At 47.2% G+C, this 13,369-nt stretch overlaps 1 long non-coding RNA gene and 1 other non-coding gene across 2 annotated transcripts; both read left to right on the forward strand.

Annotated features, from left to right (window-relative positions):
- Window positions 1-997: 997 nt before the first annotated feature.
- Window positions 998-3,095, forward strand: LOC116100937. Its single transcript, XR_004122737.1, has 3 exons — window positions 998-1,507; window positions 2,138-2,790; window positions 2,928-3,095. It is a non-coding gene; the product is annotated as an uncharacterized LOC116100937 (long non-coding RNA).
- Window positions 2,796-2,899, forward strand: LOC116104232. Its single transcript, XR_004123757.1, has one exon. It is a non-coding gene; the product is annotated as a U6 spliceosomal RNA (small nuclear RNA).
- Window positions 3,096-13,369: the final 10,274 nt, after the last annotated feature.

The following is a 13,369-nucleotide window of genomic DNA, read 5'->3' on the forward strand; positions in this document are numbered from 1 at the left end:
CCCATTTGAAGAATTTCTCAGCTCATGCTGAGTTTCCTGGGTGAGCTAAGAGCTGCCTGAGACATCAAGGTTTTAGTCACTGCCACCAGTTCTAGCCTCCATGAACACCCCAAGGTCATGGGCCAGGTCTCCTCTAGGCTGGCTGAAGACCACAGTGGACAGAGACAAGGCACATTAATGAATGGCCATTGCACATTGCTCAGGGGAGTTTGGGTATTAGAATAGGTTATCAAGCAATTTCTGAGCTATGGGCTATGAGACTTCATTTTTGGTGTTAAGATAGAAAATATGAAATATTGCCAAACTGCAACAGGCAGTTAAAATAGTAACTTTTAAGTGATATAAAGGTTTTGCACAGAGAGCTTGTACCTGGGGTCCATATAGGCAAGGAAGGTTTGCTCTGCCTTGCCAAGCTTCAAACATCCTTTGAGATGAGGCTTTCAAATTGAGTCAGTATAGCCCTGGCTTCTTGACCACACGGGTGGAATTGTGGGAAATAAGATCCTTGGAGAAAGGCCTGTCTGAGTTCATTTCTGAACGCCACAATCAAGGACTTTAGAATAGTAATGGGGTCTCTCACAGGTAAGGGGAGATTCCCTCTTGCACAGGCCTGGGTCTCCACAAGGGAGCATGATTACTCTCTCTCATCTGGGGTTTCAAGCAGGCACCGTGAGGAGTTAGAAACTGCCACACACCTCAAAGGCTGGACCAGCATGTGTCACAGGCATTGGGAATCGATGATGGCTGTATTTGCAGCAAGTTGCATCAAGAGTCCTATGATCAGCAAACTGTCCTTGCCCCTCCCTCTTCAAGTAGACCCCAGCAGGGACAGCCCCGGGTCCTGCTAGCTTGCACCAAACTATGCCTGCCTCTGTGATCACCACCCGGGCTGCCAGGGCGCCTTTCCATCGGTTAATTAGAAGCCAAGTCGGTGGAGCCCCCCGCCCGCTGCCGCCCGCTCCGCCCGCCAGGGGCGCCCTCCCCGCTGCCCGCCGGCCCTTTGATCGCCCGCGGCCCGAGGCCCGCAGCTCACAGCCTACACTGTGGCGGGCAGGTGGCGGCAGCAGGGCGCGGTGCGCTCAGGCGCACTGGTCCCCTGGCCGTGGTGCGCTCCCCGCCACGCCACACATCAAGGCCGGGCCGGCCGGCGGGCGCCTTCATTAGCAGCCTGAAATTATAATATTATGTTAAAGAACAAAGCTGCTCCCCAGAAAAATATGTGCTGCATATCTGACAAAGATAAATTGGATTATTCAAAATATTCTTGATGAAATGTTACATTTTGCAACTAATTATCAATCTGTTTTATCTGTAGACCAGCTGGGTATTTTTTGTGCATGCAAGACCGGCCTCCGCAATGATCTTAAGATGTCACTGCGGCGTTTACATCTTTTATTTCAAGGTTTAAATAACTGGGAAGTAGCTAATGTAATTCACTGCTGAGAAGAAAGGCAAGCTTCTTGATTCCTTTCCAAAGCCATCTCTTCCTAATGAACTTCTTTGGACTGTGAGTAATGAGGCTTTATTCAAATAATGTTTAAGGAAGGCTCTGTCAGTGTAATCTTGGGGAAAAAAAGGAGGGGGGCAATGTTTAATACATTTAAAACATCTCTATTCATAGCATATTAGCCCCCACAAGCCCACAACAGCACTTACCGGTGAAGACACTTGCTTTTGCCCGTGGGAGCTTCAACTTCTAGGCAGGTTTGCCTTCTGCTGCTGCACAAAGTGAAGACCACAGCCAGATCTTCTAGTACCGAGGGGCCTGAGAAACAGACGCAGCATTCTGCCTTTGTCCCTCCACCACCAATATTTTTTTTTCTATCTTGTTTTATCTTGTTATGTAGTTTTCTTGATTTGTGGGCATTTTCCCCCTCTCTGGTTTGAGACAGCAGTTGATTCTAGGTTGTTCACATTTTCCTTGGATATTGGTAGCTAGAAAAGGCACTTGGACTTCTTGTATGGGAACTGCAGTGACTCCCCACCTTCCAGGTAGCAAATGTATTTTGAGTGACCTTGTGTGACTGTGGACTCACTCTCTCGTACAGATGTGTTTTCTGACCCATCTGGCCTTTCAGTTGCAAGTCAGAGACAAATGGAATCTTCCTGATTTGTGCGTTAGATTTTGGATTCTCAGCCTTCTTTTGGCCAAGCTCCAGGAAGAAGGCAAAGCTAGGCTTCCTTCCCACTGTATGGGTAAGGAACCAGAGGCCAAAGAAAAGGGATGCTGGGCTGTGCTCAGCAGTACCCCCAGGATACCCAAGGGGCCTCAAAGGAGGCACAGCTGGCACTGACACGTGTTCTGAGCGCCCCACTTAGCAGAGGATGAAAGATGGAGTTGTAACTGCTGGGAGAAACATGTGGGGGACCTGTCACTGTGTGGATTTCCCTTCTCAGTTGAAAGGTCTTCAAAGTGCCTATGAGGAGCATGCCAAGGAAAATCAACAGCCATTCTCCCACTGAAATGACAGAGCAGGCATCCTTCTTGCTCTCCTAATTGATATCATTGTGACTGCTTTTCCATAAAATTATCCCCAGACAGGTTCTCAGAGCTGTCACCAAGCCATTTGAAATTTTGCATGAAGCACATCTCTGTATGTGTTGCCTCTCTGCATGACTTCTCTCTTTTCCTTCTTTGGACTGGGGATTTTTAAAAATGTCTTTTGTCCTCCTTACCGAAGAAGATAACTTCCGACCTCACCGTCTGCCTGGGTCTTATCCCTGGGCATTTCATTTGGCAATCCCAGGGTAATGGTCAAATGATAAAACATAAAGGTTTTTTAAGAATGAGTCTTGTGCTCGCTTCGGCAGCACATATACTAAAATTGGAACGATACAGAGATTAGCATGGCCCCTGCGCAAGCATTCCATATTTAAAAAAATAAATAAATAAATAAAAAAGAAAAAAGAAAGAAAGAAAAAAAAAGAATGAGTCTTGGACTTCCCTGAGTCCCATGAAAAAGGGGTTCATCCTTGTTATAAGGTATTCATTCCTCCTCAGATGGTTCTTGGGTGGGTTCTTGGATATCTGGGGCTCTGCTGAGGTGCCATCTCCTTGGTTTCCTGCTCCCAACAAATAGTTACTGTTTTTGTTTGTTTGTTTGTTTGTTTTGTACAAAGTGACTTTGGGATTGTCCTTATCTGATGCTGAAGTTCCAAAATGCCCAGTATGGTGGCATACGCTTGTGATCTCAGCACCTGGGAGGTGATTCAGGAGTTCAAGGCCAGTTCCAGCAACATAGCAAGATCACTTCCCACCTGGGTTATGTGAGACCCTGTCTCGAAACAAAACAAAAACAAAAACAAAAACAGTCCTCCCAATAATGAATGCATAGGTAACAAAAGAATACAGTTTCTACATGAAGGTTATGATCCACAGAATAAAAATATCAGGTCCTGTTGCTGTTTCTAATATCATTTCTCATATAAATATAATTTACGCTTTGGAAGCCACCAGACATCTTTCTTTTCTCTAGTATTATGGGTAGGTGCGGGGCTAGGGAGATGGCTCAGCAGTTAAGAACACTTGTTCTTGCAGAGGACCCAGGTTCATTTCCCAGAACTCTGAATCTGACAGCCCCTTCTGTCCCCCTCAGGTACCTACATACACTTGATGCAAATACATATCCACAGGCACACATATATACACATAAAGGAAATTAAGATAAATCTTAAAAACAGAAGTGTGCATGTGTGTGTGTATGTGTGTGTGTGTGTGTGTGTACATGTATGAATTAATTACCCGTCTGAACAATATGTGGCACAGAAAAATACTAGACTTCATTTGCAGTGATATCTAGATCCTTGTGCACCAGACAATGACTCTTGTCCTGTGTTCATAAGAAGCTAGTGGTGTCTCTGGGTCTCAGGGATACTTGGGAAGGTTCCTTAAATGTCAGAACACAGGGTTACAGGGTCACAGCCTTTTCTGTAAAGAGACAGACAAAAGCCAGGCTTAGAGACACATACAGCAAGCAGCAAGAAGGTCAGGATTTCCAGTCCATTGTGAGCTGTATGGAAAGCTCCAGAAAGACAGCTTGGGCTGCCTGAGATCCCGTCTTTCAAAAGAAAAAAAAAAAAAGAAAGAAAAAAGAGCAAGTCCCTTGGGTTCTCAGGCTCCACTGTTGCTGCTGTCTCAGCTCCAACTACTCAATTCATATGTTGGCAAGAGAAGGCTTCCATCAGCAACATTTGATAAACGAACGTGCCTGTGTTCCTACCAAACTTTATTTATGGCACTGAAATTTGAATTTCATATATAAAATTTCATGTGTCATGAAATATTATTCTTCTTTTAATTGTTTCAACCATTTGCAAATGTTGTAAGCATTCTTAGTTTGTGGGCTGTAGGAAAGCAGACAGTGCCTGCGTTTTTCACTGAGCTGTTGTTTGCCCATGTGATCTTTTCCATTGTTATTGTGGGCCATTCCAGCTGCCCTTAGCTCTGGCTTCATGCTCTTATGGAGGGAGTGGCTCCTTTCTCTATGAAAGTGGGACTTCTTACGTGATATGGGACGCCTATTAACTTTCTTTTACTGTATAATAAATTGCCTCAAGTTCGGTACTTTGAAACAATATGCACTTGTGGTGTCCAGCTGGATTTGGAAGTTCTGTGCACTTTTTCTACACTTGCTTAGGAATTCCCAAAGCCAAAGTCAAGATGCTGGCAGGGCTGGGCTCTTGTCTGGGTGCCTAGGTTGCTACTGAGTCCTCGTAGGTTGTGTGGAAACTTCAGTTCTTCACAGAGATGAGGCCGAAGTCTCATTCCTGGTGGCTTTCAGCTGGGGCTGCACTCATGCTCGCAATTTCTAGTGTTGCTGGTTATCAACCTCACCTGTCTCCCCTTCCCCGCCTCCCTTTCCCCCCATGGTCACATTGCTACAGTTTCTGCCCCCATCATTGCATATCACCCTCTACCCAACGTTCTCTCTTCTTGTAAGGATACTGCTTGTTGGATTAGCTTACACTGGGTCCAGTGGGATCTCCTCTCAACCTGATTACCTCTGCCTAGACCCTAACTAGTTCTGATTGAGAATATAGTCACAGGGCTCGGCAGTCTGGGATTTGGGTGAATCTTTGTCCTTGATACAGGCATTGGGGTGGTTGAGTGACTAGACATGTCAGCCCTTTCATTTATAAGTAGCTTCTGTACCCAGACTTGTCCTCATTTTCTCCTGATAGCAAAATCCATTCATTTATATCTGCCTCAGTGTCACCAGAACAATTAGCAACGCATAATCATTATGAGTCAGATAGTGCCACCTGGTTAGTCTTCTTGGGAGACACTTAAGGTCCAGTGCTGAACCTAAGAAAGAGCTCCAAGAAGCCATGTGCCTCCCCTTACTACCTGAGCTTGCTCTTCAGAGTCTCACCTGTTCACCCCAACTACCTTAGTGAACATTTTCTTAGCATATGAGAGTGCTTCTCTCGGAGGCCCTTTGGTGAATAAAGCTGTTTGTAGCCTAGCCCGTTTTGACCCTCCAAGACAACAGGGGGAACAGATAAGGAATAGTCAACATACTCATGAAGTCTAGAGAGCAGCCTGGGTTGACAGACAGAGAGGCCAGGGGATATGCCAGACCAGAGAAGATAAAAGGAGGAGATCCAGTCTAGGCACCAGGCATCTGCAACCATGCTGTCCCTCAGGGCTCATGATAAGGACTGGGAGCTACCATCTCCAAAAACTTCTGTGTGTAGAGGCTCAGGCCTGATCATCCCTATCTCTGTGGAAAGGAAGAAGCAGGAGAGAAAAACAAATGAATGGTAGGCTGGAGGTTGAGGGGAGGGGTACAGTGACTCTGCTAGCCACATTGTCTCTGACAAGGAGCAGTCCATCATACAAGATCCTGGCTCCTCCCACAGCTGTGATATCCAATCTAGCATCTCTATAAATGTGACTATACAAGTGGACTCAAGTGAATGGATCAATGGTCAATCATTCCCCTAAGCTACTTAATTAAAGGAAATTAAAACTTGTATTCTCTCAATGGTAATCACTGGATTTCAAGGGCTCAGCAGCCACTGATGGCTGGCGAATGCTGCATGGATTTCAGCACAGAGACATTCTTTGTTGCTGTAGAAAGTTCTACAGGGTGTGGTTGCTCTAAGAGCAGCTTGGCACGTGTCTCCATTGCCTCAGTTTGATGCATGACAGCTGTGGAGACATTATCCTTGCAAATTGACTTAATTTTGAACCTCCAGGTCAAGGTCCTCATGTCCACTATCCAGCGCCTTTACGAGGCTATCTGATGTCATCAGACTTGGGGCAGAAGGCAGGCAAGAGGGCAGAGAACTGCCCCTTTTCTTTTTGTTGCTCTCATTTAGTTTCAACTGCTGGGGACCGTGTTGTATATTATGATACAGGTTAATAATAAGGGCTACCACAGTCATTCACTAGTAGCCTTCTCAGGGCAGTACCCTGTGTTTACCCAGTAGGGGATAGGATCATATGCTTCTTCTCATAGATGGAGCACCTGTAGGTCTGGAGCAGCACCTCCTGGGCTGAACTGCTTTTTGTAATAGTAGGACTCCATCCTGATCAGACTCCATCTTCAAAGCTCACTTTCTAGCCAGCAGGACACCTTGTCTCATGACGCCATTTGTGGAGCACATAGATATTGCTTTCCCCACAGCAAACTGCACCATGAAGGATCCTGAACAGAGTGGGGTGGGAATCTGTCCGTGATACAACGACACCCCGTCTTCATTGAGAACTCATAGATGTTCTCCATCTAAACCTCATGATGTCCACTTCCCGAGTGACCCATTTTTGGAAAATTCTTTGGTCATGTTGTCACATAATCATATAGGGTCTTTCTCCTCTGATGATCAGAACACACAGTAAACACAGAGTTTTTCCCGAAACTGATCAGCTAACATTGTAGACACTGAGATGAGCCTCAGGCTCACCTTTCTGTTATGGTGCCTTTGAAAGTGATGGTGTTTCTCTACTGGAAGGTTTAAAGCCCTGCTCAGCCACTGCTTTGCCTTCAGGAAGAGACAATGGAAGCCATTGCACAGTGGCTGAGGAATAGGAAACACACCCCTCCCCCCTGCCAGCCCTCCAAACTTCAGTAATGTTCTGTGAAGGTAGATTTTGGGTGCTTTATGTCCCTCCCAGCCCTTTGGCCATCTCTGAACAGGCTGAAACCGCTACTCTAATCGTGAGTCTTGGTGGGTCCTCTGGTCTGCACAAACTGGAAATCACATATGGCAGGTACTGGGGAGGAGTCAGGGCTCTCGCCTCAGCTGGTCTTTAAGATGAGGAAACATGTCTCAGTATCTACTAAAAGATCAGTTAGCACCTGATTTGATTCTCATGCTAAACCCTAAGAAATGATCTTAAGCAGAAAAATCAATTTCCCAGAAGTCTCAGATGTACACCGTAACTCTTATATTTGAACTAAATCTAGAGTTAAATAATTGAGCTTTCTCCCTTTAAGTGAGGCTGATGTACTTCATACTAGGAACACCCCACTTGAGTGGAAGCTGTGGTAGACCTGGTAATATGTCTGAACCTAGAGGAGATGGACTTCAGGAGTCCCAGAGGCAGAGGGCTAGCATTAAGTCTGGACATCTTATATGCAGAGCAGACCTAGGACTCTCAGCCACAACTGAGACTCTGGCAGACTCTCAGTCATGACTGTAACTTGGATTTGTTTCTCTTTCTCCTATAACATAGGCTAGGATGCCAGGGAGACAGTGTGAGACACTTGGGCTCTGGGAGGGTGTGGGTGGGGAATGGGTGGCTTCTGACTTTGTTATAGTTTGAGCCTAACTGGGGTCTTCTGCAGGGCTGACTTAGAATTGGCACCTTTCAGAGGTTCAGTTTTCCATCTCTGAGGTGGAACTCTCTGGTCACTGGGCTATAGCTATGAATAAGATAGCTGGGGCTCTGGCTGTTTGAGCTTGTGGTTTGGCTGTGGAGGCAGACAGCAGAGATCAAGCAGTATATAGAAGCATGAGATAGGGATGTGATAGGAAGGAGGAGTATGGCCAAATCTTGTAGGTGCTTCAAGGGTCATATCAAATAAACTCCTACTGCAAAGAACCCCACACAATGTGAAGGTGTGCTCAGCGAGTGTTGGTTCTCTTGTAATCAGCCGTAGTGACTCCCTGTTCCTACCCATGCTCCCACCAGCAGTGATTTCATGACAGAGGGCAAGACAGGGAGGAAGAGAAAAAAAAGAAACCCAGAGAATGGATAAGGGAAGAGCACAAGAGCTGGTGGGGGTAAGGTGGGTTCGGGGTTTTCCTTTACTTGGATGTAGGTGTTCCCTGCCTTCCTCTTCATCCTAGGCCTTCCTCTTCCCATCCCTTTCCCCTTACTCATCCACAGAGACCTCAAGGAAGCTCCCTGGGCCAGGGACATGCCGTTCCCCCATGCCACTGTCCTGCAGCTATTCACACAGCTCTGCACACTTCTCTAAGGAGCACGTAACTGATTGCAAACACAGTGCCGTCCATCTTCCTTTTTCAGAGGCTTAGGGTGGACAAGGTTGCATGTTGGGGTAGTTGCTCAAGTCAAGAACAGGAGATATTCCCAATGTAGGTGCCAAAGCACACACATTCACTGTTGCACTTTCAAAAGTGGCCCCAGGAGTACATTCATACAAAAGCTCTCCACTCCCCCTCCCCACTGCCAGACAATATGATCTGGACAGCCCGCCCAGCCTGCCTGCATGCTGTGAGCAACCCACTCCTCTTTGGAGTGTGCTTAGCAGCTGGATGTTTGCTTTGCCAATTTAGACTACTCGGATCCCGTAACGAAGGCATCGATATCCCTTTGTAAGGATGACGTGCCGTGGGTAGATTTGGGAGATAGAAAGCAGATGAGGGTCACTTGGAGGTGAAGTGTGGTTTGAGATGCTCATGGAGGAGGCTCTGAAATCCAAGCTCCCCCTGAGCTCCACTGGCCTATATTTGTTTGCTTATTTTGGCTGCTCTCTCTGCTGTTGGAATCCCTTCTTGTTTCCCTCCAGCAGGGCCAAATGACATCCATTTAATCTAAAACCATGAATTCAAGGTTCTGGGCCTGTTTCTGTCACCAGCCAGCTGTTTGACCTTGACAGACTTCTCAGATTCTTGCAGTTTTCTCATAGTGAAAGGAGGGAGGAGCCTCGGTGTATGACCCCCTTCTCTGTGCCAGTGTTCCGTGATGCCATGGGAACTGGATTCGTGGAGACGTAGGTGGACTTGAGATGAGTTCATCCCATGGTTCTCATGGACCAGCTCCTTTGATGAGGTCATCTGGGGCCTGTGCGCTAAGACAGGAACTAGCATGTTGATTTCTTTTCTTACACATTTGCTCAAAGGTGTCCTGGACATACTTGGATCTCCTTGGCTGTCATATTCTCAATTTATTTATTTTCTCTGGAAAGTTCCAGTCGTCTCCATCTGTAAGTGCAACTTCCACACCAAGAGGACTTGACTCCCCGAAGAAAGCATGACCTTCATGCTGTGACTTGTCGTCAAAGCGTACCCTCCCTGTCAGATGTCTTGGATGACATCAGGCAGTGAGGCATGTTCTCTGGTTTGCACTCTTTGCTAGCCCCTCGGGACATCATTTTTTTTTGGCTTTTATCCAGAAGGAATGAACAGTAAGTAGATGAAGAAGTATATTAGGCTGAACTGCTGACATTTGTATGCAGGGCAGTAAATGTTTGTAGATGAAGAGCAGGAAAGGATTTTTTCATAAATGCTTTTGTGACGGATTTTATACTAAATCATTTCTTGACATTTCGACTAAAACCAACAGCTTAGATAATGGATCTGATGTTCATACCGTGCATATACTGCGGTTTGATAAATCCTCTGCTACGAGGACCTCCAGGAGGCTTGATTCCCTCCGGACTGGGAGAAGATTGTCTGTGGAATAAATTAACTGGCTCGGGGGAGGTTCATGTGGACCTCAGGAGGTTGTGTAGGGTTGGGCTCCAGCTCAAACCCTGTTGGGCCCTGTGTGAGGCTCAATTAGTGCTCTCCTTAGGTTTAAGTTTGGGGCTGGACCCCACTAAATAAACTCAGTTGGAACAATGGCTTTATGAGCGCTCCATAGTCTGATTGAAATATTTGCCGAGGAAGGCATCAGACCTAGAGCAGGGCTGAGGGAGTGGAGATGGCAGCAGACGGGGAGGCTGTGCTGAGCAGAAGATTTCTAGGCCCTTCTCTGCCTCACCATCCTTCACACTCTGGCAGGTACCTAATAGGGCAAATGTGCCAACTCTTCAGGGCCTGTAGGCAGACTGATATGTACCTGTGGTGCCCGGAGCCCAGGCTGTGGGCTACATCTTGCATCTTGTGCTGAGCTCTTTGGTTCACATCTCACTCACCAGACTGCTGTTTCCCTCTGTCCACACCCTGGGACAGCAGTGTTGTCTCCACTCAGCTACTTCTCCCAGTCACATTTCAAGATGACTCAACTTGGAGGATAGGGGGATAGCTTAGCTGGTAAAATGCATGCCATGTGAGGGTGAGGGCCATAGTTTGGATCCCCAGCACCCATGTGAATGTCAGGCAGGCATGCAAGAGGCAAAGATGGAGGGATCCCTAGAGCAAGGTGGTTAGTCAGACTAGCTGAGTTGGAGAGCTCTAGGTTTAAGTGAGAGACTCTGCCTTTGTATATACAGTGAAGAATGATCAAGGAAGATGCTTGAAGTCAACACTGGACCTCCACATGCACGCACGCACACACACACACGCACACACACACACACCACCTACACATTCCCACATACAAAGATGGCTCAAGTTCCATTTACTCTGGAGTGTGCTGTGCCCTTCATAGTGAGCACCCACCCTGCCCTTTGTATGTACTGTCTCTTACCCATCCTCAAGGCTCCTTGCAGGAGGGTCTATGCATAAATAGCCATTATTAGGGGTATGTGTGATGTGATATGATGTAGATTCTTGATCTCAGATCCTTAGATGACTCAGGACCTGCACTTGTAGCATCCTCCTTGTTATTCTCTGTTGGTGAGTTCAGGAGAGTAAGGACTGTCATGGTCACTTGCTCTCTGTGCTCAGCGCCCATGAGGCACACCAGGGAGTATTTGTAGAAAGAACAAAGGAAGGGACAGATGAGAACTTGGGGCAAGGCAGGGCTGTAAATCAGAGCTGAAGCCTCGCCTTACATCTTACTGTTATTTTACATGTGTCGGGCAGTTTTCAGGAGTGATAAGTGGCCTCTGTCCTGATCCGTCACAGTAATAGATTAAGCCATCTTTCAGAAAAAAAATTAAAGAGCCTTGACAATGATAATTGCTGTTAATATCACTCCGGACACAAGCTCACTGATTGATGAGTTTGGAAAATTTGCTTCTTGAACAACAATTAAACAACATGAGAAATAGCTAGCGAGGCCGCCAGTGAGATGGGCAAAGTCCATGGTCCCTGGTGTGATAGCAGTGGAATTGTCTCCGTAGTCAAGAGTCTGAAATGCGGCCATGCAAACCCTGCAGCCTGCAGCCTGGGTCTGTGCACAGCGTAAGGGGCCAGGCCCCAGTACAGGGCGAGAAATCCATCCAGCCTGTAACCATTTGCCAGCACCTTCCTGCTCCGGGTTTCCTTTTCCCATTTTACATACTCAGCCTCCCTAGTGACCAGAGCTTGGCAGGTTTCCCGAGATATCAAATTCCAGGAGAGAAAATACACAGGTCATGTGTAAGGACTAAATAGAACCCTTCGTTGAAAACGACTTTTGTCAGGTGTCTGGGAAACAGCTCCGCCTTCAGCTATGAGTTAATCAGACATGGAGCAGCCTGCAGGGGCCAGGGGCGCAGGGACCTCTGCAGACTCCTAGTCCTCTCCACTCACCTTGGGCAGGTCACGCCCCTTCTGGGGGGGCTGCAGTGTTCTCATCTCTCTAATTAGGGCTTGGACTAACGGGGCCAGGCTCCTTCCAGGCCTGAGTGTGTAATTCTATCCGCCTCCCAATCGTTGGCAGCTGGGATTCATAAAGCGAGCTGTACTCAGGATACTTAGTGGGGCTGTGGCTGAAAATGACCTTTGGTTTGCTTTGCAACTTGTGTTCTCTTTTATCTAATGGTAGAAACAGGTGAGGGGTGCACTTTAAGCGCATTTACTGTGTAAGGGAGCTTTAATCTAAACGCTCTCTATGATGATTGCGGAGACCCCGGCATGTGTGCACCCTGAGGGATTCAGCAAGTGGGGCGAGGGTAGGAAGGGGCTTTGGCACAGGTGAGCATGGACAGGCAGGACCAAGGGGGTCTCATCCTCCAGTCTCTCCACCCCTCCCCAGTTTTGTCTCTGTAACTGCTGCCCAAATAACCCTGTTCCTGCCACACGGCAGGGCCACCCTTCAGCTTAGAGAACAAGTTGGCCGCTGAACATCAGTGGGACCCCCTTAAGGCCTTTTACTTTCCTGGGAATTGGACGTTGAGATTGGCTGGAGGGAGTGACGAAGCAAGTAAGCTCTAAATATCGAGACTCAGTGCACTTTGCTCTGAAGGCAACTCTTCACCAAGGGTGCTGGTTTATCAGCTGGGTGACCTGAAACCCCACAGCCTATGTAGGATGAGGGCTTCTGTACCCTCTGCTCACTCTCTGCCCTCTGCTGGGGACCCTACATGTAGAGACACACTTGGCAAAGCTCAAACCCTTAAGAAGGACCTGGGCTGCTGAAGAGCCTCAACCCTTCACCTCACTGCCCTTAAATCCCACTCTCTGCCTGTCTCAGGTTGGCCACTCCCACCTCAGCTGAGGGTCTCAGGTTGGCCACTCCCACCCCAGCTCTGTTTCCTCCCCAGTACTCTGCCTTTCTTTCCTTTTTGACCCAGATGGAGTGCTAGCTCAGGAGGATGGAGGCTTTCTGATGAAGGCTTTTCTGTTCCCGGGCTGGATGACCAAGGAGCCTGGGTTGCCCCTGGAGGGAGGTAAGGGAATATCTTGCTATGTCATCCTGCCTTTGCCCAGGCTGCCTCTTTTGCTGGCCTTTCCCCACATTCATGCATTCGCTTAAATGATGTCACAGTCTTCCTTGGGGGGGGGGACTTTTCATTGATTCTAGAAAAGTTTTATCTTGTAAACTTTTATCTCAGATTTAGGATTAGAAAACTAATCCTCCTGAATGATTTACCCTTAAATCTAACGCAAACATGAATCCAGCCTCCAAATGTAAAGTTGTAGTGTCACATAGGAATTCTTCTCATTCGTATCTTGGAGGATGATGTCAGTGTATCTTCACAGGTGGCCTTTCATATAATCATAATTACAGGTAGGCTGCTGATAGGCTATTCTTCAGCAATACAAATTTAAGGGTGGAGATCTAAAGATGAAGGGAAAACTGCTTCCAGTGTGGAATCAGGGGCTGAGGGTGTGACCATCTGATTCATTCTCATTCCCTCCCTCC

This window comes from Mastomys coucha, unplaced genomic scaffold, assembly GCF_008632895.1.
Source record: "Mastomys coucha isolate ucsf_1 unplaced genomic scaffold, UCSF_Mcou_1 pScaffold21, whole genome shotgun sequence".
NCBI lineage: Eukaryota > Metazoa > Chordata > Mammalia > Rodentia > Muridae > Mastomys > Mastomys coucha.